This window comes from Lactuca sativa, chromosome 8 (assembly GCF_002870075.4).
Source record: "Lactuca sativa cultivar Salinas chromosome 8, Lsat_Salinas_v11, whole genome shotgun sequence".
Taxonomy (NCBI): domain Eukaryota; kingdom Viridiplantae; phylum Streptophyta; class Magnoliopsida; order Asterales; family Asteraceae; genus Lactuca; species Lactuca sativa.
Window position 1 is genome coordinate 149,430,403 of NC_056630.2, and position 16,470 is coordinate 149,446,872.

Consider the following 16,470-nt stretch of genomic DNA (forward strand, 5'->3'; position numbering starts at 1 on the left):
TATATGTAACCAGAAGTGAGATACACGCCGAGATAGATGATCCTACTCTAGAGCCATAACCAAACAAGGAACATGCATGAAAGCCTAGATCAATAGTCTTATATATATATATATATATATATATATATATATATATATATATATCCTACGTGACTACATATAGTTCTTGGGGCATCCTTTTAATAATTAGTAACGAAAAACTAGTGGGTCGACATTGGTGCTTTCGACCTTTGGGTACAGTGAGGAGAACTCACCGGAAAAGAAAAACCCCAAAATATTGAAACACACTTCCCTTTCTATATTGCCTTCTCCCTCAAATCCACTAATAACGAAAACCAGGTAAAATCTTAATTCATACTCCAAAACCCCCGAGTATGACCCAAAGTCAAACATGGTCAAAAAGTCACTGATCAATGAATATCAGAGAAAGTTAAGGTCCAAGGCATGCTCAGTATGCCCAACATACTCCAAACCTACACCCCGTATATATGGTTCAAGCCTAGTTGGCTCAAAGGTACTCCCATGTACAACCAACATAATCAAGTTGGTTCCAATATTTCCATTAAACAGATTTTCCCTTAAGACCTTTTGTCGAGAGCTTAAATCTAGGTCCAAATAATATACTATATCATAAGGTTTCTAACTTTATGACTTTGCATGGATAGAAGGGGTCCAAGTCCAAAACCCTTACTTATCTTAAGATTCTAAGCTTCATAACTCATCCTTGAATGGAAGCACAATACCAAGATTTAATTTTTATGACTTAACACCCTCAAATACACCTAGAAATCCACCTCACAAGCTCTCGAACCACTCACACTCAAATGAACCAATTCTTAGGACCAAATGGACATAACTTTAACATCTAACATATTCTATCAATAGAGGCATAAAGGTACAAACTTTATACCTTCTAAAGATGAATGAGGGAGGAGAACTTCTAGATCCAAAGTTGTTTCAAGCTTCCAATAACTATCACCACCTTTTTATTCATTTAAAGGTATTCAAAAGCACACTATTTGGATCGCAAGGCTTAAGCTAGGGTTAGGGTTTCAAGGGAGGACATTTGATAGACAGAGGTTGAGAATATAAGAGGTTTTGAAGAGTTATGGTGATTAATTATGGCTCAAAACCCCGGATTTAGGGTTTCGGTTCTGATTGTGTATACACATCCTACTCTTCTAGAGGCATGAGTTTAAGATGCTAGGGTATGCCCAGTGTACTACTCTTCTTCCAATTTCAACACAAATTTCATGCTATCAGAACTACTTCAATTCAACTCTGATTTTGGTAGTCTGTATATGCATGGAAAGGTGTTGCAGAGTCTCGTAATATAATCTAGTTATTTTGGACTAAGAACATCTCAAATAAAAATACATAAATCATGCAAGAAACCTAGTATTTGACTCTCCCTTTCTACCCTATGGCCTAATACACTATATATAGGTTGGACATATGATCCATCATGACCTCCTTCCAAAAGGTCTAAACGTTACCTCCTTAAGCCCAAAAGCCTTTACACAATCAAATTCTGGCCCACGACCCTGAAATAAGAAATGATAATAAACATGAACTTGCTGAAAGTGAAAAGGTATTTGTCATTACGGTTTCAAGAAATGTTGATGGGTATTGGTCATCTGGTGACGAGGATAAGGAAAATCTAGGAGAAACTCATGTCTAGTGGCTAGATAGATAATTGAGTGGGGTGAAGATTACTATTCTTCCTGTTCAGAAATGGTGATGAAGATGCTGAGTCATACTGCTATATGGAAACCAACGATCGATCTGGTCGAAGCATCGTCCACAAGGTAGAATCTATTATTACTAATAATAAGTTTGATTTATCTTTTTGTGAACCTTATCTAACTCAAATTAAATCAGATATGATAGTTATTCATAAAGCACATGAGTATGCCATAGAAGTTAGTGAAAAGTTGGAGAGTGAGTTAACTCGTCTTAGATTATTATTTGAAGAGCGCAAGCATATTACGGAATCATTAGAAAGAGAACTTGTAATGGCCAAAGATGAATGTATTATTTTGAATGAAAATTTGGAAATTTCAGTTAGTGAAAGGAATATTATGGTTAATGATAACAAGCATCTTGATGCAAAAATCGATAGTCTGTATAATTAGATTGATGTTCTTGAAGCTAATGAAAGAATGTCTTACAATTTTTGTCATCCCTAGTCCAAAGCACTTGTTATCAGAAACGAGTTTCTGAAACCTATTGCTCGTCCCCTGAAGGAACATAAAAATTTAACATTTATGGGAGACATTTCAAACCATACTTATTTGTATACCCATGTCTCACCATTGTCGTCCCTGATGGGTTTTGGTCATAAGAACATACTATGTGCTCATACAAACCCTAATGCTTGGATCTAGGTTTCTCTATTGTACATGCAAGTTATCCAACACTATAAACCCTAGATCTAGCATATGAAAATCAATATAACATATAATTAGGGTTTAGATCATACCTTGATTGTTATATAGCAATACCAATCCCAAATCCTTCTTGTATTGACTTTAGAAAGCTTAGAGTCACAAACGTCACTCCTCTAATGGTTCACAAACACCAAGAGCAAGAGGATGAAGAGGAGAAGAGAAGGAGGCTACCCAAAACGTGTGGAAACCCTAGAAGGAAGCTTGGCCACGTTTTTGGGTCATAAGGGATCTCTATATATAGGAGGCTATTAGGGTTATCTAACAAGGAAACCCTAATTTGGATGCTGAAGCCCTAAGCAACCTATGGACTCCTTTCCTTAAAGGCGTTGGACGATTTCTAATGGGTTTTCCCATAGAATTCATCCAACCTTATAATATAAGGCAATCCATAGCCCAATTGCAATTATCTTATAATTACAATTCCAGTCCCTTAAGTTTAATTAATCTCTTTTAGTCACAAACTTAATTCTTACTAATTCTTGACTAATATTAATTAAACAATATGATTTCTCCTTTAATATATTATTCTCATAATATATTAATAAATCATATTTAATCCTTTCTCTCCATAATTCATCCTATCAAGTTGCTTTGGTGAAGGCAACCAAAAAGGACCATGGACCATCGGGTCAAGTACATACCAAAATAGTTATGGACTTAGACACTAATTCAATAGTCTCCCACTTGGATAAGTCTAATAACTATTATGCATATGATTTCAGATCCCGATCTGCAATCGTAGCTTTCCAAAGCCGCTGTCAACTCTGATCCTATCATATACGCGTGTCCTTTAGATAAGGGATCATATATTCCTCCATTCTAGATATCATATGAGACATGATTTCTAATCATTCTCTTTGTACTATTTCTCGACTTCCGATTTATGACGACTGACTAATTGAACAAATCAAATTAGCCCTAAATCATTGAGGGGCCCAAAGATATCGCTTTTATCCTACTTTGGATAAAAGGAACAGATAAACTTTGATACAATGCTCGCTTGCACTTACTCACCGAATCACACACAACAATATGTTTTATGATGCCAAGTTACTGGTGCGTTTACATATTATCAATGTGCAACCGATTTGCAAGATACAAATCACACATCTCGGTGTTAAGAATATAAGATGTTATCGTCTCACCAATCACTCGTGATACAATTCATGGAGTGATCCAAGTGAGCATGGGTTTAATCCAATGCTCAAATCATATTCATAAGCACTCATGAACGTTGCTGCAAACATTTGCTTATGTCTAATACTCTTTAGACAATCCACACACCAATTCTCGACAATCTTCATTCATACCTACTTCCAACATATGAACGACTGTGGCCTGTTCAAATAATTTGACTGTTCTTAATCGATTAAATTATTCAAGAAGTCAAAACATGCAAAGTGAAACACAAGAATAATACTAATCCCATATGGCCTCAAACCTTTGAGCATAAATAAAACACCTTTTATTTATCACCATATCGATTACTCATTATTTGTCGTTTCGGGTAATCAACTTCTTACTTGAATTATTACTACACTTGTCCCATTCTCTTAGCATGCACACAATGTTTACCTATGGTTCTTACTTTGTGAAATAGATCAAATTGAACACATTTCCAATCATTCTCATTTCACAACTCCAAATCCTTTTCCATAAGTGAAAGAATATCAAATTCTTGCCACTTATTGAATATGCTAGATTCTAACATTTTATGCAATGATCCTTTCATAATGTCACTGCACCAAAGTCACAAAGACTATTGCCAATGATATTACAAAGTCCTCTATCAGAGATTGTTACAAGACAATTCCTTAGATATGATGTCTCTCACTCAAAGTACATTCCTTTGAACATCCTTTTGCATAAAAGTTTCTAATCTAGACATAGATTTTCAATATTTAATTCCCATTATGAAAACGTTTCCATATTTTCCATATGACAACTCATTCTTAATAGAATCTTTTCTATTCATAATAATGTCGATATGGTCCATCCAATATCATACTTCCAACTACTCACAAGCGACCAATCCTAGGCGAACTTTGGATTGTCCTTTGATAGTTGTTTAATTATCTTAGTCAAAACCGATTCTTATCCTTTTTCCCTCTAAATGCGCTAGACATTTGGAAAATTTTCGAATGGTCAAATATTATAGCATTTGCAGTCGATCCTATACCCGAAGCGTATGGGACACGATGCATGACGTCTTACATAAAGATTTGATACTTTATCAATCTTCTGCCATAATATTTTATGTGCTACGTTCTCAAAATTCGAACTATGAAGAGGAATGCCGTAATCATAATCAAAATTTGAGAACACACTATGTTTCCTTGACTAAATTATTAACATTCCACAACCTAAGCCTTTAGATTTGAAATGAAGCGTAATATTCTCTCCCTTAATTATAGAAAAACAACTATTCAACCTTTACAACTTTGCAAAGTATGACTTTTGTTTTTCTATAATTAATACTGCTAACTTGCAATACTTTCCATAATAATCATGCAATCATAACATTTATGCTCCCACTATCATGATGATTATTATAAACATAACACTTATGCTCCCACTAGCTTTGACATGTATTTAGAAACCAGCTTAACTTCCAGAAAAACAATACTTATTGAATTTCTTAAGTTCATGTTTCTAATACCCAATGCTTTGATAATCTTTTATCAAGGCTTCTTAAACTTATACACCTTTACCTTAGATAGTTCATATGTGTGTCTAAACAATTTAGACTAATTGCCAAATCTCACAATTCAAATCATGGAAAGGGATACCGTAACCATAATCGAATTCGAAAATCCAATTTTCATAGTCACTATCTTTTTAAAATCTCTCTTAGTGAAAGCATTTCCTCACAGTCATTTTCATGAAGGAGGGAATCTTCTGACACTTAGATTTTAATGGTGTATGTGTTCCTATCCATGTGAATTTGTCAAAACCAAAGTTTACGACAAATTCAAACTCATATGGACCGAACTTTTTTAATCTTGACTTCTTGCCTTATGGTAGCACAGCTGCCTACCATGTCTTCCAAGTAGTTAAGCAGCTCACCTTTTCCTATCAATGTACTTTTCATTGATCAAGATTCCAGCCTTTTATGCATTCAAATGAGAACTCATAGAACTCACATGCATAATTAACTCAATTAGACCGGCACATAAGCAATTTAGTGTCAACACGATAGGTTGTAAACCTCAACTCGTGTGCTAGTGATGATCGATAAGGTTTATTTTGATTTGTTCTTGAAACCTTTCAAGACCATTAAGACTCCTACTGACTCGTTGACATATAAGATTCTCTTGTCAATAAACATTTGTTGACAAACAAATATTCAAGAGTTAGTGTAGTTTTTTAATCAAAACACTTCATAAATTGATCCTAGTTGGTCTTTGTCTTATCCAAGACATCATAACTTTCCACATTTGATGAATGCTATAAACCTTCTTAATACTTTTCACTCAATTTCACAATCTTAACTCTAAGACTTGTTTTGGAACGAAGTATGATTAACTTCTTGATTTCACCATTTCCTCAATTCTTGATTCCTCTTCTTAGACATACAATTGTACTAAGACTCACTTAGAGGATCAATTGAGATATGGTTCTTAATCATTAAGATCTATCATAAAGCATAAAAGGTACTCTCCCTTCTTCTTAGAATGGAGAAACTTTTATCTTTTTGCCTACTTGATTCTTCTTATTCGTTCTGCTATTGATTTAAACTTTTTCAATCAATTCAGAATTGCACTTAATCTTATAAGTATAATCATATTTACTAAACCTTTAGTAAATCACGATGAATATCTTCTTACTCTTATGGTGGACTTATTCAACACGCAACTTTGTATACTCGATCTCCTAGTCCTTCACTTGACACTTCATCGTGCAACCAAGTTGCATGATTCCAAGTTTCTGTCCAATTGAAACTTGGGCGATTAGAAGCTCTCCCTATTTGGTAAATTCTCGACATTTCCACAAATAACATAATTAAGAATCAAATCCATTATTGCTAATATTAGAAACATTCAAACATCAATTTTTCATATACGCCACTGCAAGGATAAATAAATAATATAAAATCAAAATTTATTTTATTGCGGAAAAATTTGTCCTTACAATGCAATTCATTGAAAAACTATGCTAATACATCCGTCTTAGCAATCTAATTCTAACTCTAAGTAGTAACTCAAGAATCTAATCTTCAAGTAATGCGATCGAAATCCATTTCTTCATGGTTAGATTCTGCTCACTTCTTCCCTTAAGCTTCCTCTCTTTTCTTCGATCCTACAAAACATCAATTGTAATCTTATCAGATTATGTATTAAGGATCTAGAATAGAAGCTTAAAAGAGTTAGTCAATGGATTTTACCTAAAGCAGAGCCATACGTTTTGACTCTCCCATCTCTTAGATCTCTTAGGTAAATAGGGCAGCTTCGTCTCCAATGCCCCTTCTCTTGGCAATAAAAGCAAATTGACTCTTTTGGAACAAGATATGGAACTACTTCAGACATTGCCTTTCCATTATGATCAAAACTTTTGATCATAGCATGTATTTTGTTGTCATTGTCTATATCCATAGAGGTATTGAAGGTAGATTCACCAATCAACTTTGCTTTTCTATTGTGCCAAACCATTGCTGATTCAGCAACAATAAGCATATAGGCGAGATCTATAAGGGTTACGTCACAGTTCATCATATAGTACTCTCTTACGAACTCACTATATGAGTTAGGAAGTGACTGAAGAAGCCAATCAACAGCCATCTCCTCACAGACAACGGATCCCAACATTTTAACCTATCAATGTGTGACTTCATCCCTAGGACATGTGCACACACCGACTTTCCTTCTTTATGTTTACTTGCCAAAAGGGCTTGAGTGAGCTTGAACTTTTCAAGCCTTCGAACTTGTGGGTTACGGAGAATAATTGGAGGAGGAGGAGGAGGAAGTGAAACATGATCTCTTATTCCTCGATCGAATAGTGGAATATGATCTTCACGTGGAATGCTTGTTCCACGAGATTTGGGAAGACCATAGTTGTCGAACTTTGACATCTACAAAACGGGAGAAAACGAATACAAGTTAGTTGATTGATTGAGTCCTTAATAAATCACCCAAAATAGATATTAAGGCTAGGACCCAACACAGTATGCTACAACCTAGAAAAGGGATGCCGTAATCTAGTTGCAGAATATTTGAAGGTAAGTGAATGACGATTCACTAATTTCCACCATAAAAAAACGAAAAGGAATTTAAGTTTTAAATCTATGAAAACTCCTAGATCCTTTGAGATTCATTGAACATTTCAATGGCATGTTTAAATCTCGATATGCCCCTCTAGTTTGTGACTGGGATGCCGAGGATCACAAAGCGGGTGTGAATAACCATGCAAACTTACATGGTGCCCGCACATGTTACGGTCACCTATTGGATGTGCCGGTAAACCACACACGCTCCACCGAACTATGACAAACATTGAGTCACCCTTTGCTACCTTTGCTTAGAACCATTTAATGTGCCGGTTAACCACACACGCTCCGCTAACGTCTTTGCAAGGGCACAAAGTGTAATTTCATGGAATTGCATCAATTCACTTTTGCCTAAGTAACTAAGATTGGGAATTTGTAAAACATTTAGTTACTTTTGTACTTCATTATACTTATAATGGAAGGTTTTGTCCTATCCTACCCGTTCGGCTAACGACCCTCCACTAGTCAAGAGTGCAGTGGGTAAGAGTGGATACCCATTCAATCGCCATTTTATAGGCAATTTCCTTAAACACCCCTTATAGACCAGCTTCATGAATGAGGACTACTAACGGTAAGATTGACTTTTACTCATACATATATATATATATATATATATATATATATATATATATATATATATATATATAATGTTAGACTTTTAATGTTATATATATTATAGGGTGTATTTTACACTTTTAAAATAATAGGAGGTCAAATTTAACAATTATACTTTTAATCCAATTAAATTGTAAACCTAAACTTTTATGGATTTATTAAACCTCTTTTAATTATACACCTTAATTAATTAATAAAACCATAAGGGTGTGATTTGAACTTTTCAAAACAATACTAGGGTTTTAGAATTTATCATTCCTAAATTAAACTTTTAATCAACTTTTAAATTCCAAATCTTGAGGGCAAGTTTTGAAACATTTCAAAAGTTTTAGGTTTAGAATTTAAATATACATCAAAATTAAACTTTTAATCAAAATTTAAATTCCAAATCTTGAGGGCATGTTTTGAAACCTTTTCAAAACATTGGGGATCAAATAAAAAATAATCTAAATTAACATTTAATCACATAATTATCCATATTTGATTTATTTAATAATTTCTTGCAAAACAATTTACCAATTTAATCAAAGTAATTAATCAATTATCACATAAGGAAATAAATATTTTATTAATTGATAAATATCTTCAATTAGATCAAGAATATACTCATATATATCATAAAATCGGATTTATATTGACCTAATATGATAAATGCAAGTGTCTCAAAGATAAACAGCAAGAAATCCCGATATTTGCTGTTTCTAACGCTCGAACTCGCCGAGTACCCATATGGACTCGCTGAGTAGGGGCCTACTCGCCGAGTCCACAATGGGACTCGCCGAGTTCATCAGGCAGGCTCACAAAAAAACAAAATTTTCAAGCATGAACATATCAACAAGGCATCAATACAATAGAAACCAATCAAGGCTCTGATACCGCTGATGGGTTTTGGTCATAAGAACATCGTATGTGCTCATACAAACCCTAATGCTTGGATCTAGGTTTCTCTATTGTACATGCAAGTTATCCAAGACTATAAACCCTAGATCTAGCATATGAAAATCAATATAACATATAATTAGGGTTTAGATCATACCTTGATTGTTATATAGCAATACCAATCCAAAATCCTTCTTGTATTGACTTTAGAAAGCTTAGAGTCACAAATGTCACTCCTCTAATGGTTCATAAACACCAAGAGCAAGAGGATGAAGAGGAGAAGAGAAGGAGGCTGCCCAAAACGTGTGGAAACCCTCGAAGGAAGCTTAGCCACGTTTTTGGGTCATAAGGGATCTCTATATATAGGAGGCTATTAGGGTTATCTAACAAGGAAACCCTAATTTGGATGCTTAAGCCCTAAGCAACCCATGGACTCCTTTCCTTAAAGGCCTTGGACGATTTCTAATGGGTTTTCCCATAGAATTCGTCCAACCTTATAATATAAGGCAATCCACAGCCCAATTGCAATTATCTTATAATTACAATTCCAGTGCCTTAAGTTTAGTTAATCTCTTTTAGTCACAAACTTAATTCTTATTAATTCTTGACTAATATTAATTAAACAATATGATTTCTCCTTTAATATATTATTCTCATAATATATTAATAAATAATATTTAATCCTTTCTCTCCATAATTCATCCTATCAAGTTGCTTTGGTGAAGGCAACCCAAAAGGACCATGCACCATCGGGTCAAGTACATACGAAAGTAGTTATGGACTTAGAAACTAATCCAACAGTCCCTTCATGAGATCTCAGATACATATCAATCTTTGATTACTGAATTCAAACCAATCACTATTACATGTATTGATTCCACACACCTTTTGATATCCCTGGATCAGAATCAGTCTTCAAAAACTCCACATGTCACAGGAGACATTAAAGTCTACATTCCACACTTTGGTCTTCTAAACAATTGTGTCATTGAGGAAATTACTCATGAGACAAATGGAAATAACTCGGACAAACTTAATGATACCACAACTTCATTTCCGGCGTCCTTTGGTAGTAATGTAGATAAATAATTTAAGTGTGATAACGACACTTTGTCTGAATCCTATGTTTCAAATTCAAAAGTTGTTTCAAAGTTGACCTTAATTCCTATGAAGCATCTTTCAAGAATCCATATGTTGGACAGTTTTCCAAGTCAACTTTCAACTCTCGAAAGAAGCCTTTGCTAAACAAGGACATTCTTCATCAAAAGACCGAATCTAGGAAAGTATTAGAAAAAAATAAAATAGATCAAGAAAATTTCTAGATTCCTTGAGAAATCTGAGAAGAAAGTATCTCAAATAGTTAGTCCAGCTAGTATGAATCACAAGACTTTCATTCCTATGAGGATTTGTAAGAGACAATCTATTTGTGTTATCTAAGATGCTCGTGACAAATCAGTAAAAACATGTGTGAAAACTGATACTACTAAAACCTCATTTCAGAAAAAACACTCTCCTCAGAACGTATTCGCTTATGTGTTTATTGTTTCCTCGAATGACATAATTTTTAAAACCAAAGAAATTTCCAAAGTCCAATGTGCCTAAAAATGCCATGAAAAAAGAAAATGATACTCGGAACACCGTTGTTTAAAAACCATCAAAAGGTTCAAATCAAAAACTTGAATGGAAAGTAATACGGAGTGAAAATTCAACTAAACCATCTCGAAACATAGTTCTTCCTTATCTATTCCATTCAAATAGTCCTCCATACGATCATCCCATTGATCATAGAACTCAGGAAGCAACATAGGAATTTAAGTGAATGAACCAAGAAGATGAGAGTATGAAGTTATGGTGTTCATGTTAAAGTTCGCCATTGTTGTATGGATGAAATTTTTTAAAAGATTCAGAAATTGAGATTTGATTAAAAAAATTTCTAGAAAACAGAAAAAATACTCAATCTAACAAATCTTAAGTCGAATCAAATCAAAACAGATGTTCTATGATGATTATCAGAATCAAAAGAGCGGAATATTTTGAATCTAGAACAAGACTCAAAATCTTTTAAAAACATAGGAAAATCATATCAAAATTGAATGAATCCTGCTCTGATACCAAATGTAGTTACGATTTAATTGAGTATGTAATACGAAGTCACAGTTAAGAAAGATTATGAACAAAAGATCTAAATATAATCTGGTTGGCTCAATTACGCTTTCTGGTAAGTTGAGAGAATATATAGAGAATACAATTCGAATGCAAAAGATACTCCCTAACTCTAGTATTCATCCCATATTCATAGGGATAAGAAAAAGCATATAAAAAATATAAGGCACAAAGACACTAAAGCATCGACACTAAGAAATACCTAGAAAAACTTCGACACCTCACATCATCTTTCGACCTTAACATCTTTGTACAAGCCTTTTAGGATGCTGATCTAAGTGGATGTGATCTCGATCGTTGAAGCTCTTCTGGGGGATGTTAGTTTCTAGACGGAAAACTAGTAAGTTGGCAATCAAAGATATAGACTTGTGTGTCCGTATCAACTGCAGAAGCTGAATTTATCGCAGCTGCATCATGCACTTCGCAAGTCGTCTAGATACAAAGCTAACTTCGCGACTATGGCATCAACATGAAGAGGATTCCACTCGACTGTGAATCAGAAAGTGCTATTCAGATTTTTCATAACCCAGTGATACATTCCATGATGGAAAATATAGCACTGAGGTATCACTTTATAAAAGATCACGTGAAAGATGGGAATGTCAAAGTACATTTCGTAAGATCCTGAGATCAACATGTCGATATCTTCATGAAAGCCTTACCTGAAAAACCTTCAATCATATTCTACAAGTCTTAGGAACGATAGAAGCAGAATCTGTGCCAGAACCATCTTTGTAATCAGAATGCATCACTTATGTTTTGAACTGGTCCGAACCCTCAGAGGTACTTGTGAATCACTGTTCACACTCTGAAAGATTCCGAGCGCTCGGAGCGACTCGGAGTATACATTTCATCTGGGACTCAAAACTTCATGTATCCTTGTATAATATGTATTTTGGATATTTTCTTTTCTGTTTTTATTTCTTATTCAGAAAATTTCCAAAACACAAAAATATTTTCTTTTCTCTTTCTATTTATTATTTAGAAAATTTTCAAAATACAAAAATATTTTTCTTTTTTGTTTTTGTTTCTTTTTCAAGAAAAACCAAAATCCAAAAATAGATTTTGTCTTGTTTATTTGTGTGTTATTTTAACATTCATTTTGTTTTCAGTATTTTGTTGTCACTATAATTCGAAATGATGGGGCAGGTATATCACTCTGATTCTATGTACCAGCTAATTTTCCCTAGAAGCATGATGTTGCATGTTGACCAAATCTTCTAAGACTCTTTATTGCAACCTTAATGAAACTTTCAATCCAAATGTTTCTTCCCAATCAGGGTAATATTCACATAAGTCGTTAAGCTGCCTTACTCTTCTCATATTGAGTTAAGAGTTGATTGTTGCTTAGTCATTCAACATAGAAGAGGTATATGTTTATCTTCGAAACCACCTTTAACATTTCTCCTTATCACATTCACTATCATATTTGTAACCCTTGAGACTCTTATAGCTTACCACTGAGGTTTATGGTTACACAAGTTATATGTCTATGATCTTCAAATTGCTATCACCACAATTTAAGTGAAACCCAAAATCCCAATGCTATCTATGAATTGACGGAGAACATTTAACAAGTTCACAATTATTCTCCATGGCATTATCTAAATTCAACCCTTATGGTTTGTACCTTGAAATCTCATTATTTTTAGTTTTGCGAGATCTTAATGGAATGTTCTCGACCTAAGACATTACTTACTAATAGATCCTATTTTTATTTTTTCTTTGAGATTTCGACTCTGTCTATCCATTTAAATAAATCATGAGCATACTTGGTATTATGGCTACATTGGTCAGACAAGTACTTCTTCTACACTTTTAGACTTATGTTGAGTTTCGTAGTTTGGTTGAAGCTAAGCCAGCCTCTAAAGCCTATTCAAAAGAAGCCTTTCACTATTTCTCAACAAATAGATGATATAAATTCGACGGGAAGCCATGCAAGGACTTCTGAGTCTCTTTTGACTCCAAAGGAAGAGATCGTTGCCCGAGATCCAACTGCTTTATGTTAATTTTTTACATTGACATCACAGAATCCCAAATATATTTGTTTTATTTCTTTATATTTGGCACACTCTTGCAGGAAAATCATTGTGATTTTCCAACTGTCCAGTTCTATCTTCCGAATGATTACTTTCAAATCCGAGATCAGGTTTTGATGAATGATTATGAACGTCCAAAACTAAAGTGACTGTTACAAGGGATAAGCTTTCAAATCAGGTGTGAGAATTTTTGAAAACATTGACATCATGGACGTAAGTTACGAGAAAAGGAAATGTCTCTAGTTGTATTTCTCACTCCAAGGCTGACGTATAAAAGGAAAATTGTCGATTTATTTCCTTTACCACTACCAATGATTTCATAAAACCTCTGGCGCAAAAACCCTATTTCTCTTGAAACGTTTCATTATCTTCTATAAGGATTTCGATGGCCGCCTCATCAGAAACTCCATCTGCTGCTGAAAAGACTGCCTTGTCGGCACTTCTGAATATTAAACCCAACCAAATCTCAGTATTGATCTCGATTCATCCAAGTATGCTGATTTTCTCCAGCCTATGATCGAGTTTCTTCGTCACTCTCTGTTGTCTCAAACCCTCATAGTAACAAAAGGTGTTACCTTGGTTCATCTATCTAGGGCATACTCAACTGCAATTTATCAGGAAGGTGAGTCTGTGATTACCTTTGAGACATCTTCCCACAAAACATCAATCTCCAAGTCTCGTTTCAGCCGATTGCTAGGGTTTTCTCAGTCTAGGGATTAGGTTGATCCAGAGTAAATATCCTCTTCTACAATTCTAGAGATGTTCTACCAGATGGGTTACATGAAAGACCCCCAAACCTGAACGGCGGAAACGTTCGGGGGCGGAGGACCTCATGTACTATACCACAACAATTTCATAATAGTAATCAAAGTACAACAACCATGTATTCATAAAATATTAATTTTTAAATATGTGTTCCAGTCATGGTATATGTGACACCAAAATGTATATAGCAAAAACTAAAAGACGTGACTCTATAATGCTCCGTCTTCTCAAAAACCTGTGGATGTACCTGTTTACTGATTTCCTTAGAATACAAGTATTTTGGAAAAGAGTGTCAAGAATTAAATTGGTGAGTTCATAAGCATGTTGTAACTGAAATCTGTTATTTGTTCCTTGAAAATGTAAGTATGTTTTCCCTGGAAAAACCTATATTTTCTTTTGTAATATGTTGTAATCAAAACGTATAAATGTTTTTGTAATCTGAGATAGTAAAATGTAGTTTTAATTCACATAAAACCAAGTGAAGTATGTTTTCTTTGCACTATAATAGTATTCTATATTTTTACTTGTATGAAAATTGTATAATTGCAAATGCCTAGGTTCAGCAGTTAAACTTATAAAATAATGTACTATAGTTTGATTATTTAATAAAACTATGTGAATTTGTTTACTTATTCATACACTAATCGTATTTTTCAATACTAAACCGTGAGTTATCATAACCATGATTGACGACCTAAGATGGCCTAAACACGACGTTCTTCAAGCGTCGCAATCGGTACGACATTCGTCACCCCAGGCCTGTCGGCCTAGCTATTGCAAGCAGCTCATGTGTGTGATTGTCAGTCCCATATAGATCTATACACAAGTGTCATGGTCTCTATCCAGGAGACTCTGGTTACAATTTTAGGACTTGGTTAGTACTTAGATAAGTTTGCAAAGTGTGTCTCAGAAATACTATATTGACGGTTTTGTGTAGAATAATGAAACGTTACCTTGTAATGGATAAACTGTAACTATATCTCATAAACTATATTTATTATAGTTTATATGTTTATTTTCCATAATGTTTTCTGAGTATGTAAAGTAGTGCATATGATCCATTAACTATACCTATTATAGTTTATATGTGTTGAGTTTCCGTATTGTATTTTCAACTTTGAAAAGCAATATGTAAGTTCCATAAACTATACGTATTATAGTTTAGATGATTATGTTTTACTAAAACAAAAACTTTTGTATTGTTAATAATTCGACAAGTTTAAATTATAAAATCTGTGATACGGTTGTTTCGTAAAATTCAACATTTATATCCAAATGGTACTAAAATAGTTTGCAAAAATTATATTTTTGTTTAACAAGTTTTAAATCATTTTATACTTATATAAATATAATATTTATATAATTATGAATAAATAGACAATCAAATAAATAATTCTACCCCAAACCCATAACCAAACAAGGAACAGGAAATGGAGTCAAATGATCAATTCTAAGCATATTGCCGTAAGTATATAATTCATACATATATAAATATCTATTTTTAATAACGGCAACGATTGATAGATATTGCAAACATTTAGCTATTAACACAATTTTCTTGTGTTACACTTGAATTTCCCCTAAAACAGTTAAAAATCATGAAAACGTAGGGGTACGAACTCACCTTGAGTGTGATAGTGGTTTTTTTTTAACGAAATAGAAACGGTAAATTCAATTTAGAATGCGAAATCATAGTTGTATCCTAACATTTTAAACACATATTAATGGATATAAATTAGATAATGTAATAATTTAAAGTGTTAAATAACACTTGTCTTATGAATAAAACTTACCAAAGTTTGTAACAAATTTGATGTGAAGATCTTGGAATGAAAGGAATTTAGCTAATATTTGAGAGAAAATGAAGGTGACCTCGTTTACTGGCATTAGAAATGAGAATAATCACTTTTTGGTTGCTTAAGTATGAAGGAAATATGAGGTGGTTATAAGCTAAATATCTAGGGTTTTCGGCCTAAAACTCTTCCCAAGGAGAGGAGATTTCGGCGGAGAAAGGGATTGTGGTCCGAGGGATGAAGGATGTTTGTGATCCGCCGAAGGTTCCTGATGCAAGAGATTTTCGGTGGAGGTTCTCGGTCCAAACCATTTGTAGTGGAGTCGATTTTCGTCCAAGGTGGGGTGTTATGCGAGGGTTCTCGGTTTTGAATGAAATCACCTAATGGTGATTTCGGTCCACACTTTTTGGATATAATACTCAATATCGAAGTATATAAAATGTTTTAAATAAATACTAACATTAATTGTCCTAATATTTGACATGATTAGACTTGTTTTAACA